At 35.6% G+C, this 17,503-nt stretch overlaps 1 pseudogene; it reads right to left on the reverse strand.

Moving 5' to 3' along the window:
• The window catches only part of LOC132594543 (dnaJ homolog subfamily B member 6-like), a 41,084-nt pseudogene extending 24,905 nt beyond the window's left edge, over positions 1–16,179 (reverse strand).
• Between the last annotated feature and the right edge of the window lie 1,324 nt (positions 16,180–17,503).

The following is a 17,503-nucleotide window of genomic DNA, read 5'->3' on the forward strand; positions in this document are numbered from 1 at the left end:
GAGATCACATGCAAATTGGTGATAAATCTGAAAATATTTAGTTCGTTTTTGCAGTAAAACAAAGTGGGCCTGGAGATCTTTTTTCCAGGAGTTTTAAAATTATAAATGTAAATAAGTTGTTATTGGACTATTCATTTTACTTCTTTTAGCGAGTAACAGTAATTTGTGTTCTTTAAGGTATTGGTCCATTTCATTTAATGTGTCTAACTCAAGCATGGCAAGTTATTCGTATTTTCTCATTTCTTTAAGGTCTTCATAGTTTATTGTTATATCTTGTTTCTCTTGTGTTATTGAACTATTTGTGGCTTCACTTTTTTCCCAGTCTTGGTAGAGGTTTGTTAATTTCAACAAGCCTTTCAATGAAACAGCTTATGTTTCATTTTCTCTATTGTTTTGTGCATCGTTTCATCAGTTTCTGGTCTTATTCTCTTCCTTCTTCTTGTTTTGTATTTAATTTGCCATTCTTTTCCTAGTTTCTTAAGGTGTTTACTGATTTTGTGGTTTTTGTGTTTTCTGATGTGTGTATTCAATGATATGTTTCTTGCAGCACTGATTGAGCTGTACCTTACATATTTAATATTTTTTGTCATTTTTAGGTATTTGTATTTCTTGAAAGACATTTTCTTTCATCAGTGGGTTATTTAAAAGTATGTTTTGGGCTTCCCTGGTGGTGCAGTGGTTGGGAGTCTGCCTGCTGATGCAGGGGATGTGGGTTCATGCCCCAGTCCGGGAAGATCCCACATGCCATGGAGCGGCTAGGCCCGTGAGCCATGGCCGCTGGGCCTGTGCGTCCAGAGCCTGTGCTCCGCAACAGGAGAGGCCACAACAGTGAGAGGCCTGCGTACCCGCCCCCCCCCCAAAAAGTATGTTTTTTAGTTTCCAAGTGTTCATAAAATTTCCTGTTACCTTTCACTTATGCATTTCTACTTTAATACTATTGTGGTCAGAAAACACTCTATGGTTGAAATGCTTTTAAACACATTCAGATTTGCTTTGTGGCACAAAATATGGTATCATTTCTACATTTGTTTATTTCAAATGTTCATTTGAAGAGAACATTTACTTTGGTATTATATGGATGGCCTGTTTCTTCTGTCAATTAAGTCTGGGTAATTCATAGTTTTGATCAATTCTCTACCCTTACTAATTTTCTGTCTAATTCTATCCACTATTGAGAGGAGTGTTTGCCAACTCTATTTATTATTTTTGTATCCATTACCACTTTTTGTATTTTCAACCTCTGCTGTTTGATGCATAAAATTTAGGATTGTTATATATTCTTAGTTGACTCTTTTATTATGTTTTGTCTCTTCCTGGTCCTTGTGATTTTTTGTGGTGAAATTTACAGGAACTCCTAATTTCTTCAGGTTCATATTTGCATGGTTAGCTTTTTCCATGTTTCTACTTCCAAGCATATATATCACAATATTTTGAGTGATTTACTGATATATAGCATGTATAACTGGCCATGTAAATTTGTCCTCTATGCCACTGTCTTATAATTGTACCCATATTATAATTTATGTTATATATATTATTGTATATTATATACATTATAATTGTTCCATAATTAGAAATTTACATTATAACTTTTGACATGGTAGGGTTAACTCCACAATTTATATTGCTGTTTGCTTGCTCCTTCTGTTTTTCATTTATATTTATCTTTCCTACCTTACTAATTTTTACTTGAGTGCGTATTAGGATATCATATTGATTTATCTAGTGTTTTTGAGTATATCTCTTCTTAGAGATTTTTAGTTGCTCTTGGTAATAAGTGTAGAGAACTTCTGTCTCTTTTCCCTCTCCTATTTATAATAGTTTTAAATATTTTCACCACATGCTTTGAGAACCATGCTCAGTGTTAAACAGTCTTCACCTTCTACTGTTCTTTCGTCCCTCCTAGTGTTCCAATATTTATCATTTCACTTGTTTGGAGAATGTTCTTTAACCATTCTTATAGAATAGGTCTGGGAACATCAATTTATCCTGTGTTTAATTTGTTTGAAAATGTGTTTATTTCTTCTTCATTCCTAAAGGATAACTTTGCCCACTATAAAAATCTAGGTGACAGTTCCTTTATGACTTGAAAAATGTAAAGTCACCTCTTTCTGGCCTCCACATTTTCTGAGGACAAGTCTACTATCATTTGTGTTTTTGTCTACAATAGTTTTTGTTTGTTTCTTTTTGGCCCCCTCTGGCTTCTTTCATGAGTATCTTTTGTTTTTAATAGTTTGACTACTGTGTGCCTCAGAATGGATTTCTTTGGGTTTCTACTATTTGGGGTTCATTAAGCTTTGTGAATCTATGTGTTTTAAAAAATTGGAGGAGTCTTCAGTCATTGTCAAACACATTTTGGACTTACCTTCTTTCTTACCTTCTTATGGGACCCCAGTGACAGGAATCATGTGGAACTTCTGTTATTGTCCCAAAGACCCTTGAGGCTTAAAAAAATGTTTAGTCTATTTGCTGTGAATAATTTTAATTGTTCTATCTTTCAGTTCACTGGGTCTTTTCTCTGTCATCTCCATTGTGCTGTTAAAACCATCTGTTTAGTTACTTCATTTATGTTTTTCAGTTCTGAAATTAAACACTTGGTCCTTCATATCTTCTTTCCTTACTGAGATTTTCTGATATTCTATTTCAAATGTGTTTTTAATTGCTTGTTAAAACATTCCTGTGGGGGCTGCTTTATAGTCTTCAATAGGTAATTCCAACATCTGTGTCATCTCTATGTTGGCAGCTATTTATTGTCTTTTCTCATTAAAGTTGAAAATTTCCTCGCCCATGATTATGATTTTTTTTTATGCTAGACATTTTGGGCATATGATTCTGGAATTCATTTGAATCTTCTTTTTACAGACCTCCTATGAGTCAGCTCTGGTGAGGGATGGAGATTCTGCCAGGTATCAGTACTAGGTAACAGTGAATGTACAGGTTCTCCCCTTGACATTCTTTAAACTCCAGGAGGGAGAGGAAGCTCATTACTGCTGATCATATGTAGGTGTGAGGGAACAGCATATTATATCAATGCTCCTCACCACATGTCCTCCACAGATATCAGAATGGGTGGTTGGGACAGCACTCAATAGGGCTGGAGAGTGATTGAAGTACTAGCTTACCACATGGCCTCATCTGACAAGCCCCATGTAGAAAGGGAAGTGCTCTTTGTTACTGCGGGATGTGGATATGAATCCAAGATGCCCACAAGGCCTCTATTTATGCCATGGGGATTAGTGCTGCCACTGTGCAGTAAAGGCTTTGCTGCCCAACAGGCTTTCTCTCATACTACCCTGACATTGGTTGAGGGTGGTTGAAGAGTCTCATTGTAGATTGGCAACAGAGAAGGCTATGATGCCACTCAGCCTTTGCTGATGAAGGTGTGGATGCAGCAGTGATTTTTACCCTTAGGTTTGGAAGTAGTAGGGCAATACTTTCTAAAAGTTGTCTTATTTGATGGGTTGCTACTGGCTAGAGAATCCTTTTCCTAGGGATTTGTTCTGTTTTGATTTTTGGTCTGTGCTCACAGGTCTTTCTATTTGCCAGATACTTCAGCACTTAACCTGAGATATATTAGGCAAAAGAAAAAAACCGCAATGTAATGTCTTTTCTTGGGTGCCAGTGTCTCTTGCTGATCTCCATCCCTTTTCATTCTTCTTATATTTCTTTTATATATAATATCCAGGGTTTTTGGCAAATATGAAAGTGCATCTATTCCCCTGATCTTGAGCCCAAAATCCTAGGCCATATAAAATTAAGATATTTATTTATATGCATTTATGTCTATCTTTTTATTATGTCTCTCCTCTCTTTGTAAAATTCTACTTTTCCTTCTTTCCTCTATTCCATTTGATTTGAATATTTTATAGTATTCCATTTTAATTTATTTAATAATTTTTAGTAGGTTTTCATATATTTCAGAGGTTTCCCTAAGGATTAAAATGTACATGGGTGATATTTTCCCATCTACAAAACATTAAAATATTACTACTTTAAATAAAATCTATAAATCTTAGGACCATATAGGTCCCATTACCATCTGCTTTGTCATGAACTATAGTCCTGTGATTTTGTCATACGTACAAGCTCAAAGTAAGCCTGTTAGCTTTATGAATTATGGCAGAAGACATGAAAATCATGCCTCAATGACAGAAGATTTTATAACTCATGACATGGTAAGCAGCATGAGCATCTTCACATTGATTTCATGAGTTCACACTGGTTCTTCAAGCCTTCCACCTTATTTCAAGGAGGCAATGAAAAATGGTCTAGGTGGATTCTGCCCATGTAATGGGTTTGCATCAGAGGTAAGGAATCCCAAGTTTAGGAAACCTGAATATTTTGGATTCTCTGTATATTAACTTTTCCAATAGGCCCAAAGGATTAATCCAGGTACCACAGGATGTATTAGTGATTGCAGAGGCTCTGTCTTTGCTTGCAAGTTGTAACTCTAGGGCAATTCTATAATCTAAAACAAACTCTGGCCAATGAGATGAAGCTGACTTGACTGCATTCAAGGAATAGGTAGAGGAACCTTAATGAATTAAGCACCCCATGGAGTCAGCTTTCACTGAAGCTTTGCTTCAGGTTGTGGAGCAGGAGATAAAGATTCCCAGAGAGGGAAAGCTGCAACATTTCAAAGTAAAGATGAGATTACCCTGGGGCTAATGTTTCTGTATTATTAAAAAATACTAATTTCATCTGACATATAGGCTTGTTGGGCCTTTTTTCTCAAAATGGATATTCCAAATGTTTTAAGAGATTGCAAAGTGTCATGCCAACCTCTGGCATGACAGAAGGAAACATTATCATTTGGATAGAGCAAAACAATAAATTTAAAAACCAGCCCTGTGGGATTCCCTGGTGGCACAGCAGTTAAGAATCCACCTGCCAATGCAGGGGACACAGATTCAAGCCCTGGCCCAGGAAGATCCCACATGCCACAGAGCAACTAAGTCCGTGCACCACAACTACTGAGTCTGCACCCTAGAGCCTGCGAACCACCAATACTGAGCCCGTGTGCCACAACTAAGCCCACGCGCTGCAATTACTGAAGCCCACGTGCCTAGAGCCCGTGCTCTGCAACAAGAGAAGCCACCACAATGAGAAGCCCATGCACCACAATGAAAAGCAGCCCCCACTTGCCGCAACTAGAGAAAGCCCACACGCAGCAACAAAGACCCAACACAGCCAAAAATAAATAAAAACAAATTTAAAATACCTAAAAAGAAAACAAAAAACCTGCCCCGTGCTAAAATTACCTACCAACACCTACTTCATGTTGTTACCATAATTTAACATCTAAATATATTGAAATTCCTCTCAGACAATGCTATAATCTTGTTTCCAAGAGTCATGTACTTTTTAAAGAGTTTAGGAGAAAAACAGTTATCGTATATCCCCAGATACTTACCATTACTTGCTCAAACTTTATCCCTTTGAAGTACCAAGTTTCTCTCTGGTGTCACTACCTGAAGAAAACCATTATCATTTCTTTTAGAGCATTTTTGTGATAAAAAATTATCTACGTTTACCTTCATTTGAGAATAATCTTCAATTCATTTAAAAGGACATTTTTCCTAGTTATAGACTTCTGGGTTAATTTTACCTTCAGCACTTTAAAGATGTTCTATTTTCTGGACTCTGTAGTATCTGGTGAGAAATACAATTATTTATTCAAATTACCATTACCCTATATATAATAAACTGATTTTTGGTAGGAACTTTCAAAATTTTTTCTTCATCATTGGCTTTCATCAGTTTGATTACATTGTGTTATCAGTATGCATTTGGGTTTATTCTCTTCAAGGTCACAATGCTTATTAAATCTGCACATATATGTCTTTCACCAAACAATATTATTATTTCTTCAAATGTTTTCTGTGCCAATCACCATGAGGTGACAGATGGGTAAAGAAAGTAGTATGTCCATATACTGCAATATTATTCATCTATAAACAGGAATGAATTATGGATACACAGTATGACATGTATGTTCTTCTTAATCATTGTGCTAAGTAAAAGAAACCAGACACATAAGGGTCTTATTCCATTTACACACCCTTTGACTATGGCAAGTAGTGTGGCTATACATATTTCTATACAAAATTTCTACTTGAACATTAATATTCCTTTACATATTTCCATACAAAATTTCTACTTGAACATTAATATTCCTTTAACTGAGAAATATACCTTTTGTGGAATTGGTGGGTCACAGAGATTCTATAAATTGTTGGGGGACCACCATAGTGTTTTGCACAGTAGCCTCACTATTTGACATCCCCCCATAGCAAAGAACAAAAATCCCAACTTCTCCACATCCTTAGCAACATTTATTATTTCTCATTTTTCATTTTATACCCAAAATGTGAAGTGATATCTCATGATTATTTTGAATTGAATTTCTCAAGTAAAAATATTAAAATTCTTTTCATGTACTACGGCTCCTGGTATATTAACTTTTGAGAAATATTTACATCCTTAGTGCATTTCTAAATTGTACTTTTCTTCCGTTTTTTAGTTGGAAGTGCTCTTTATATATTCTCCATGCTAGTAAGTTCTCAAATACATAATTTCCAAGTATTTTCTCCCATTCTGTGAGCTGTCTTTTCACTTCCCTCAGAGTGTGCTATGGTGCACGTTTGTAAGTTGGATAAAGTCCAACTACGGGCATACCTCTGAGATAGTGAGTGTATTGTTCCAGCAAATATCACAGTAAAGTGAGTTGAGTCAAATGAATTTTTAGGTTCCCCAGTGAAAATAAGTTATATTTACTCTACATTGTAGTCTATTAAGTATGCAGTGGCATTATGCCTAAAAAACAATGTACATACCTTAACTAAAAAATACTGTCACCTGAGCCTTCAGTGAGTAGTTATCTTTCTGCTTGTGGAGGATATTGCCTTGATGTTGATGGCTGCTGACTGATGAGGGTGGTGGTTGCTAAAGATTGAGATGGCTATGGCAATTTCTTAAAATAAGACAGCAGTGAAGTCTGCCACATCAATTGACTCTTCCTTTCACGAACAACTTCGCTGTAACATGCAATGCTGTTTGGTAGCATTTTACCCACAGTGGAACTTTAAAATTGGAGTCAGTCCTCTCGAACTCTTCCACTACTTTATCAACTAAGTTTGTGTAATACTCTAAATCCTTTCTTGTCATTTGGACAATATTCAAAAGCATCTTTAATGGGTGTAGACTCCATATCAAGAAATCACTTTCTTAGTTCATCCATAAGAAGCATCTCCTCACCCATTAAAGTTCTGTGATGAGATTGCAGCAATTCAGTCACATCTTCGGGCTCCACTCCTAATTTTTGGTTCTCTTCCAATTTCCACATTTGGAGTTACCTCCTCCACTGACGTCTTGAACCTCTCAAAGTCATCCATGAGGGCTGGAATCAATGCCCTCCAAACTCCTGTTAATGTTGATACTCTGACCTCTTCCCATGAATCACGAATGTTCTTAATGACATCTGGAATGGTGAATCCATTCCAGAAGGTTTTCAATTTACTTTGCCCAAAACATCAAAGAAAACACTATCTATGGCAGGTATTGTCTTACAAAATGTACTTGTTAAATAATAAAAATTGAAAGTCGAAATTGCTCCTTAACTGACAGGATGCAGAATGGATGATATGTTAGCAGGCATTTAAAAAACATTAATTTCATTGTACATCTCCACCAGGGCTCTTGAGTGACCAGGTTCATTGTCAATGAGCAGCAATATTTTGAAAGGAATCTCTTTTTGCTGAGCAGTGGGTATCAACAGTAGGCTGAAAATATTCAGTAAACCATGTTGTAAACAGCTGTGCTCTCATCCAGGCTTTGTTGTTCCATTTGCGGAGCACAGGCAGAGTAGATTTAGCATAATTATTAAGAACCCTAGGATTTTCAGAATGGTAAATGACAACCGGCTTGAACTCAAAGTTACCAGTTGCATTAGCCTGACAAGAGAGTCAGCCTGTCCTCTGAAGCCAGGAATTGGCTTCTCCTCTGTAGCTATGAATATCCTAGATGTACTTCTTCCAATAGAAGGCTGTTTTGTCTACATTGAAGACCTGTTGTTTAGTGTGGCCACCTTCATTAACTATCTTAGTCAGATCTTCTGAATAATTTGCTGCAGCTTCTACATCAGCACTTATTGCTTCACCTTGCATTTTTATGTTATGGAGATGGCTTCTTTCCTTAAACTTCATGAACGAACCTCTGCTAGCTTCAAACTTTTCTTCTGCAGCTTCCTCATCTCTGTCAACCTTCATAGAATTGAAGAGAGCTAGGGCCTTGCCCTGGATTAGGCTTTGGCTTAAGGGAATGTTGAGGCTGGTCTGTTCGTCTATCCAGACTGCTAAAACTGTCTCAGTATCAGCAATAAGGCTGTTTTGCTTTCTTATCATTTACGTGTTCACTGGAGAAGCACTTTTCATTTCCTTCAAGAATTTTTCCTTTGTATTCACAATTTGGCTAACTGGCACAAAAGGCCTAGTTTTTGGCCTGTGTAGGCATTCACATGCCTTCCCCACTAAGCTTAATCATTTCTAGCTTTTGATTTAAAGTGAGAGATGTGCGAGTCTTCCTTTCACTTGAACACTTAGAGGCCACTGTAGGGATATCCACTGGCCTAACTTCATTGTTGTTGTTTCTCAGGGAATAGACAGGCCTGAGGAGAGGGAAAGAAACAGGAAAATGGCATGTCAGTGGAGCATTCAGAACACATACAACATTGATTAAGCTCACCATCTTATATGGATGTGGTATGTGATTTTCTAAAACAATTACAATAGTAACATCAAAGATCACTGATCACAGATCACCATAACAAATATAATGATGAAAATTTTTGAAATATTGCAAGAATTACCAAAATATGACACAGAGATATAAAGTGAGGAAATGCTGTTGGAAAAATGGTATCAATACACTTGCTCAATGTTGGGTTGCTACAAACTTTAAATTTGTAAGAAACACAATGTACCCAAAGTGCAATGAGTTATACTGTAAAACCAACTGCAATGAGGTATACTGTAATTTATTATTTCTTTTGATGATTTTACTTTCAGTGTCGTATCTAAGAATTGATCACCAAATTAAAGATCAAGAAAATTTTACTATACATTTTCAGTTATGGATTTTTACAGTATTAGCTTGTATATTTAGCTTTTGATAGATTTTGAGTTAATTTCTGTAAAGGTTATGAGTTAAAAGTCCAATTACATTCTTTTATATGTTGATCGCCATTTGTCAAAGGACCATCTGCTAACGCTACTCTTTCATAATTGAATGGTCTTGGCAATCTTCTGGACAATCAATTAGCCATAAGTTGTATTTCTGCCATCTCATTTCTATGACATTGGCTTATATGTCTATCCTTACACAAATACCATACTGTTCAAGATTACTATTGCTTTGTTATGGTTTGAGAAAAGTGTAAATCATCCAAATTTATAGTTTTCAAGATTGTTTAGGCTATTCAGGTTGTTTGCAATTTCATACCTATTTTAGGTTCAACTTTTCCATTTCTGTAAAAAAGGCAGTTGAGATTTTGATAAGGATCACATTAAATCTGTATATTGCTTTATGGGCTGATGGCATGTTAAATATGCTTTCCAATAAATGAACACAGGATGTCTTTCCATTTGTTTAATTTCTTTCAGCAATGTTGTGTAGATTTCAACTTACAAGTCTCACATCTATTTGAATAAATGTACCCTACATATTTTATTATTTATGATATTGTAAATGGAATTGCTTATTTGCCTTTATTTATTGTCCATTGCTAATACACAAAAATATAACTGATTTTCCTGTATACTCTGAAACTGTTGAATTTCTTATAAGATCTAATAGTTTTTTGCATGTATTCTTTAAGATTTTCTGTATGTATGACAATATCATGAGAATAGAGACAATTTTACATCTTCATTTCCAATTTTGATATATTTTATTCTTTTTCTTGGCTAATTGTTCTGGCTGAAACTTCTAGTACAAAGTTGAATACAAGAGGCATCCTAGTTTTATTTCTGGTCATAAGGAGACAGCCATCTTTCCCCTTTAACTATGTTACATGGTATTCATAAATGCCTTTCATCACGTTGAGGAAATTCAATTCTATTCCTAGTTTGTAGAGCTTTGTATATCACGAACGGGTATGTACTTTGTCTAATGCTTTCTTTGAAATGAATTATCACGTGTTATTTTTTTCCTTTCTACTATTAATATGGTATGTAACATTGATTTATGTATGGTGAGTCATCTTTGCAATTCTGGAAAAAAAATCCCATTTTGCTCATGGTGTATAATCCCTTTTAGCATGTTGTCACAATTTTTAACTAGTACTTTAAGGGTTTTGGCATTTATATTCATAAGGTATAATGACCCATAGATTTGTCTTTGTGTTTGTCTGACACTGGTATCATTGAAATGTTATCTCATAAAATGAATTTTAAAACGTTCCCTCAATTGTATTTTTGGAGAGAGGCTGAAAAGTGGTATTAATTCTTCCTTAACATCTGGAAGAATTCACCAGTGAAACCACTTAGTACTGGGCTTCTTTATTGGCAGATTTTAAAAAATATAATTTCCTGAGGTGACGTTCACATAACTTAAAAATAACAATTTAAAGTGAACACATTAGTGGCATTTAGCACATTCACATGGTTTAGTAGGAAACATTTTCATCACTACAAAGTAAAGCCCTATAGTCATTAAGCGGTTTCTCCACATTCCCTCTATTCCTAGTTCCTGGCACCAAATAATCAAAATTCTTTCTCAAAGTAATGTCTATATGTATAAAATCATATACATGTGACTTTTTGTGTCTGGTTTCACTCACTTAGAATAATGCTTTGTAGGTTCATCCAAATTTATCATTTTGTCAGTGCCTCATGACTTCTGTGGCTTAATAATACTCCACTGTAGGCATATACCAAAATTTCATTGTCTCTGTGGACATTTGCACTGTATTCCACAGCAGCTGAACCATTTTAAATACCAGCTATGTGGACAAGATTCAATTATGTATATTCTTGACAACACTTTTCTTTTTCATGCTTTTAAAATTACAAACACATTAGTGGATATGAAATTATCTCATGGCTCTGCTTTTACCTCACTTATGTCAAATACTATGAAGCATCTTTCATGTGCTTTTTGTCCATTTATACATTTTCTTTGAAGAAATGTCTTTTCAAGTTTTTGCCCATTCTTTAATTGGGTTGTCTACTTGTGGAGATGTAAGAGTTTTGTTTTTTTGTTTTTAATACATAACACATCCTTGATACTCGACCCGTATTGGGCATATGCTTTCTATTTTCTCATCTTCTGCATGTTGCCTTTTTCCTTCTTGGTAATGTTCTATCATGCACAAAAGTGTTGATTTTTGATAGCATCTAATATATTTATTATTTATTTACTTAGACTTTAGATATCACATCTAATATTCCATTGCCAAATCCAAGGTCATGAAGATTTATTTCTATGTTTTCTACTAAAAGTTACAGAGATTAGCTCTTACATTTGGGATGTTGATGCACATTGAGTTAATTTTGTATATGGTACATCTTCATTGCTGAGTCCATTTGTCCAAGCTCCATTTGTTGGTAGGGGTTCACCTTCATTCCTCTGCATGTGGAAATCCAGCTGTCAAGCACCATTTGTTGAAGGGACTACTCATTCCTCTAAATGATCTTGGAAACCTATCAATAAGCAACTGGGTATAGGTATACGGGTTTATTTCTAGAAACTCGATTCTATTTCATTGGTCAATATGTATATACTTATGCCAGGACTGTATCATTTTTGATTAATGAAGCTATGCAGTAAGTTTTGAAATCAGAATTCAAGTCTTCGGACTTCGCTCTTTTTCAAGACTGATTTGGTTACTCACAAACCTTAGCAATTACCTATGAATTTGAGGACCAGCTTTTCCATTTCTGCATAAAAGGCTATACATATTTTGAAAGGAATTGCACTGAATCTGTTGATCACTATGGGTTGTATGACATCTTAAGAATACTGTATTACAATACATTTACACAGGATGTCTTTCCATCTATTTACATGTTCCTTAATTTATTCCAGCAAAGTTTTACAGTTTTCACTGAACAAATACTTCAACTCCAGGCTAAATTTATTCCTAGGCATTTTATTCTATTGAATACTATGGTACATGGATTTTTTTTTTTTTTTTTTTTTTTTTTTTTTTTTTTGTGGTATGTGGGCCTCTCACTGTTGTGGCCTCTTCTGTTGCAGAGCAAGGCTCCGGACGTGCAGGCTCAGCAGCCATGGCTCACGGGCCCAGCTGTTCCGCGGCATGTGGGATCCTCCCCAACCGCGGCACAAATCCATGTCCCCTGCATCGGCAGGTGGACTCTCAACCACTGCGCCACCAGGGAAGCCCGGTTCATGGATTTTAAAAATAACTTTAAAATTTCCTTTTCAGATTGTAATTAGCTACAGAAATACAAATAATTTTGAGTGCTGATGGTTTAATTTTGCTGATCTTATTATCTCTAGAAACTTTCTGTGAATTCCTTGGAATTTTCTACATAATAGGAGTATAAAAAGAGTTTTAATTCTTACTTTCCAATTACTATGCCTTCCATTCCTTCTTCCAGCCTAGTTGCTGTGGCTACAATATCCAGTACAATATATAACAGCAATGATGAAATCAGGTACATTCGTCTTGCTGATGATCTTAGCAGAAAAGCATTCAGTCATTTGACACTGATATTAGCTATGTGTTTTACATAAATGCTATTTATCATGTTCAGAAATTTCCTATTCCTAATTCACATTTTTTTTTCTTTTCTGAAATCATGAAAGGTTTGTTGGTTTTTATCAAATTCTTGCTCTGTATCAACTGAGATGATCCTTTGGTTTCTTTCCCTCATTACATTAATGTGATGTATTATCCTTGTATTACTGGCAATAATTCTACTTATTTTTGGTGTATAATTCTGATAATATAATTGGTTTCTTTCTTGTAGAGTTTTTGGAAAAATTTGGAATCTATATTCTAAGACATACTGGTAATTAATTTTCTCTTCTTGTGATGGTTTTACTTGGCTTTGGTGTCAGAGTAATGTGGACACAGAGAATAACTAAGTATTCCCTCCTTTCCTTTTTTTTTTTTTTTTTTTTTTTTTGCAGTACGTGGGCCTCTCACTGTTGTGGCCTCTCCTGTTGCAGAGCACAGGCTCTGGACGCACAGGCTCAGCGGCCATGGCTCATGGGCCCAGCCACTCCGCGGCATGTGGGATCTTCCCGGACTGGGGCACGAACCCGTGCCCCCTGCATCGGCAGGCAGACTCTCAACCACTGTGCCACCAGGGAAGCCCCTCCATTTTTTTTTAAAGAATCTGAGTGATTACTATCAACCCAATATTTGGTAGAATGTACCAGTGCAGGCATATGACAGAGGTCTTTACTGAGAGGTTTTATATTTTGGTTACTTGTTCAGTCCCTTTATTTATATAGATCTCTTCAAATTTTCAAAGTGATTCAGTATTTTTATGAATTATATTCCATTAAAAGTTATTACCAAATAATGGCTATATACACTGTTATACAATATGTCTTGTTGCTTCTATATTTTATACATAGGAGTTCATATCTCTTAATCCCATACCCCTACCTTGCACCTCCTCACTTCCATTTCCGCACCGATAACCACTGGTTTGTTTTCGACATCTATGAGTTTGTTTCTGTTCTGCTATGTACATTTGTTTTGATCTTTAGATTCCACATATAAGTGATTCCATACAGTATTTGTCTTTCTCAGTCTGACTTATTTCAGTAAGCATAATGTCCATCCACATTGCTGCAAATGGTAGAATTTCATTCTTTTTTATGGCTAATATTCCATTGTGGGTATGCATATGTGTGCGTGTATAATATACACACACACATGTATATATACCTCTTCTTTATCCATTCATCTATTGATGGACACTTGGGTTGCTTCCATATCTTGGCTATTGTATATGGTACTGCTATGAACACTAGGGTGCATGTATCTTTTTGAATTAGTGTTTTCATTTTCTTTGGATATACACCCAAGACTGGAATTGCTGAATCATATGGTGGTTCTATTTTTAGTTTCTTGAGGAACCTCCATACTGTTTTCCACAGTGGCTGCACCAATTTACATTCCCACCAACAGTGTACTAGTATTCCCTTTTCTCTACATCCATGCCAACGTTTGTTATTTGCAGACATTTTGAGGTTAGCCATTCTGATAGATGTGAGGTGCTATCTCGTTGTTTTGATTCGCCTTTGTCTAATAATTAACAATGTTGAGCATCTTTTCATCTGCCTATTAACTATCTGTAGATCTTCTCTGGAAAAATGTCTGTTCAGGTCTTCTGCCCATTTTTAAATTGGGTTGCTTTTTAGATATGGAGTTGTATGACCTGTTTATATAATTTGGATACTAACCCCTTGTTGGTCATATCATTTGCAAATATTTTCTCCCACTCGGTAGGTCATCGTTTTGTTTTGTTGATGGTTTCCTTTCCTGTGCAAAAGCGTTTAAGTTTAATTAGGTCCCATTTGTTTATTTTTGCTTTATTTCTTTTGCCTTATATTATTGCCAATTCCTCCTTTTGTTTGTTAATATTTGCTTTATATATTTAGATGCTCCTGTATTGGGTGCATATAGTTAACAAGTATAATTTCTTGTACTGATCCCTTTATCATATTATCATGCCCTTGTCTTTTGTTATACCCTTTAAAGTTCTGTCTGATATGAGTATTATTACCCTCACTTTCTTGTTTCTATTTGCATGAAATATCTTTTTTCCATCCCCTCACTTTCAGTCTGTGTCTGTCTTTAGCTCTGAAGTGAGTCTTTTGTAGGCAGCATGTAGATAGGTCCTGCTTTTATATCTAATCAGCCACCCTATGTGTGTTTTTATTCTTGGCCGTGCCACGTGGCATGGGGGATCTTAGTTCCCCAACAAGGGATCAAACCCACATCCCCTGCAGTGGAAGCACAGAGTCTTAACCACTGGACCACCAAGGAAGTCCCACCCTATGTGTTTTGATTGGGGCATTTAGTCTGTTGACATTTAAAGTAATTATTGATAGGTATGTACTTATTGCCATTTTATTACTTGTTTCCTTTTTGTTTTTGTAGTTCTCTGTTCTTCTTTTTGTTTCTTCCCCTATGGTTGATTTTATTTTTTTGAGCTGTTTCAGGATCACAGCAAAATTTAGGAGTAGAGATTTCCCATATACAAGCTGCACCACATGCATATCCTCCCTCATTATCAATGTCCCCCAACAGAATGGCACATTTGTTACAAGTGACAAATCTACGCAGAGATATCTTAATCACCCAAATCCACAGATTACATTACGGTTCACTCTCAGTGTTGTATATTCTATGGGTACATAGAATGTATAATGACATATATTCATCGTTAACATATCATACAGAGTATTTTCATTGCCCTAAAAATCTTTTGTGCTGTACTTTTCATTCCACCCCACCCCAACCTCTGAGAACCACTGATCCTTTCACGTTCTCCATAGTATTCTCTTTTCTACAATGTCATATAGTTGGAATCATACATTATATAGCCTTTTCAGACTGGCTTCTTTCACTTTATAATATGCACATATGAAGGAATCATTCATGTCTTTTCATGGCTTCATGTATCATTTCATTTTAGAATTAAATATTCCATTCTCTGAATGTACCACAGCTTATTTATTCCTTCACCTACTGAAAGACATCCTAATTCTTCCACATTTGGTCAATTATGAATAAAGCTGCTATAAACATCCATGTGCAGATTTCTGTGTGAACTTAAGTTTTCAACTCTTCAGGTAAATGTCAAAGTGCACAACTGCTGGATTTTATGGTAAGAGTATGTTTACTTTTTAAGAAATTGCCAACTGTCTTCTAAAGTGGCTACAACATTTTGAATCCCCACCAGCGATGAAGGAGAGTTACTGTTGCCCCACATCCTTGCCAAAATATGGTATGGTCAGTGTTTCAGAAGTTGGCCATTCTAATAGGTGTGCAGAGGTATCACAGTGATGGTTAAATTTCCATTTATTTTTTACATTAAGTCTTATCATATGTTTATTTTGATCTGTATATTTTCTTTGGTGAGGGGTCTATTATCATCTTTGACCCATTTATTTAAATTGGGTTGTTTTTTAAAATTTTTTATTATTTATTATTTAAAAATTATTTTTATTAATACAATGTTGTGTTAGTTTCAGGTGTACAGCAAAGTGAATGAGTTATACATATGCATATATCCACTCCTTTTTTTCTTATATTCTTTTCCCATATAGGCCATTACAGAGTACAGAGTTCCCTGTGCTATACAGCAGGTTCTAATTAGTTATCTATTTTATATATAGTAGTGTGTATCTCCCAATTTATCCCTCCCCCCCCTTTATCCCCTGGTAACTGTAAGTTTGTTTTCTACATCGGTGACTCTACTTCTGTTTTGTAAATGAGTTCATCTGTAACCATTTTTACAGATTCCACATATAAGCAATATCATATGATACTTGTCTATGTTTCACTTACTTCACTCAGTATGACAATCTCTAGGTCCATCCATGTTGCTGCAAATGGCATTATTTTGTACTTTTTTATGGCTGAGTAATATTCCATTGTATACATGTGCCACACCTTTATCCATTCATCCATCAATGGACATTTAGGTTGCTTCCATGTCTTGGCTATTGTAAATAGTGCTGCAATGAACATTGGGTGCATGTATCTTTTCAAATTATGGTATTCTCCAGATATACGCCCAGGAGTGCGATTGCTAGATCAAACGGCAGCTCTATTTTTAGTTTTTTAAGGAACCTCCATACTGTTCTCCATAGTGGCTGTACCAATTTACATCCCCACCAACAGTGCAAGAGGGTTCCCTTTTCTCCACACACTCTCCAGCATTTGCTGTTTGTAGATTTTTTGATGATGGCCATTCTGACTGGTGTGAGGTGATACCTCATTGTAATTTTGATAGCATTTCTCTAATAATTAGTGATGTTGAGCATCTTTTCATGTGTCTCATGGCCATCGGTATGTCTTCTTTGGAGATATGTCTATTTAGATCATCTGCCCATTTATGATTGGGTTTGTTGTTTTTTATTTTGATATTGAGCTGCATGAGCTGTTTGCATATTTTGGAAATTAATCCCTTGTGGGTCGCTTCATTTGCAAATATTTTCTCCCATTCTGAGGGTTGTCTTTTCATTTTGTTTATGGTTTCCTTTGCTGCGCTAAAGCTTTTAAGTTTAATTAGGTCCCATTATTTTTGTTTTTATTTTCATTACTCTAGGCAGTGGGACAAAAAAGATGTTGCTGTGACTTATGTCAAAGAGTGTTCTGCTATATATTTCTCTAAGAGTTTTATAGTATTCAGCCTTACATTTAGGTCTTTAATCAACACTGAGTTTATTTTTGTGTATGATGTTAGAGAGTGTGCTAATTTCCTTCTTTTACATTTAGCTGTCCAGTTTTCCC

The sequence above is a fragment of the Globicephala melas genome, chromosome X, assembly GCF_963455315.2.
Source record: "Globicephala melas chromosome X, mGloMel1.2, whole genome shotgun sequence".
In the NCBI taxonomy this organism is placed as follows: domain Eukaryota; kingdom Metazoa; phylum Chordata; class Mammalia; order Artiodactyla; family Delphinidae; genus Globicephala; species Globicephala melas.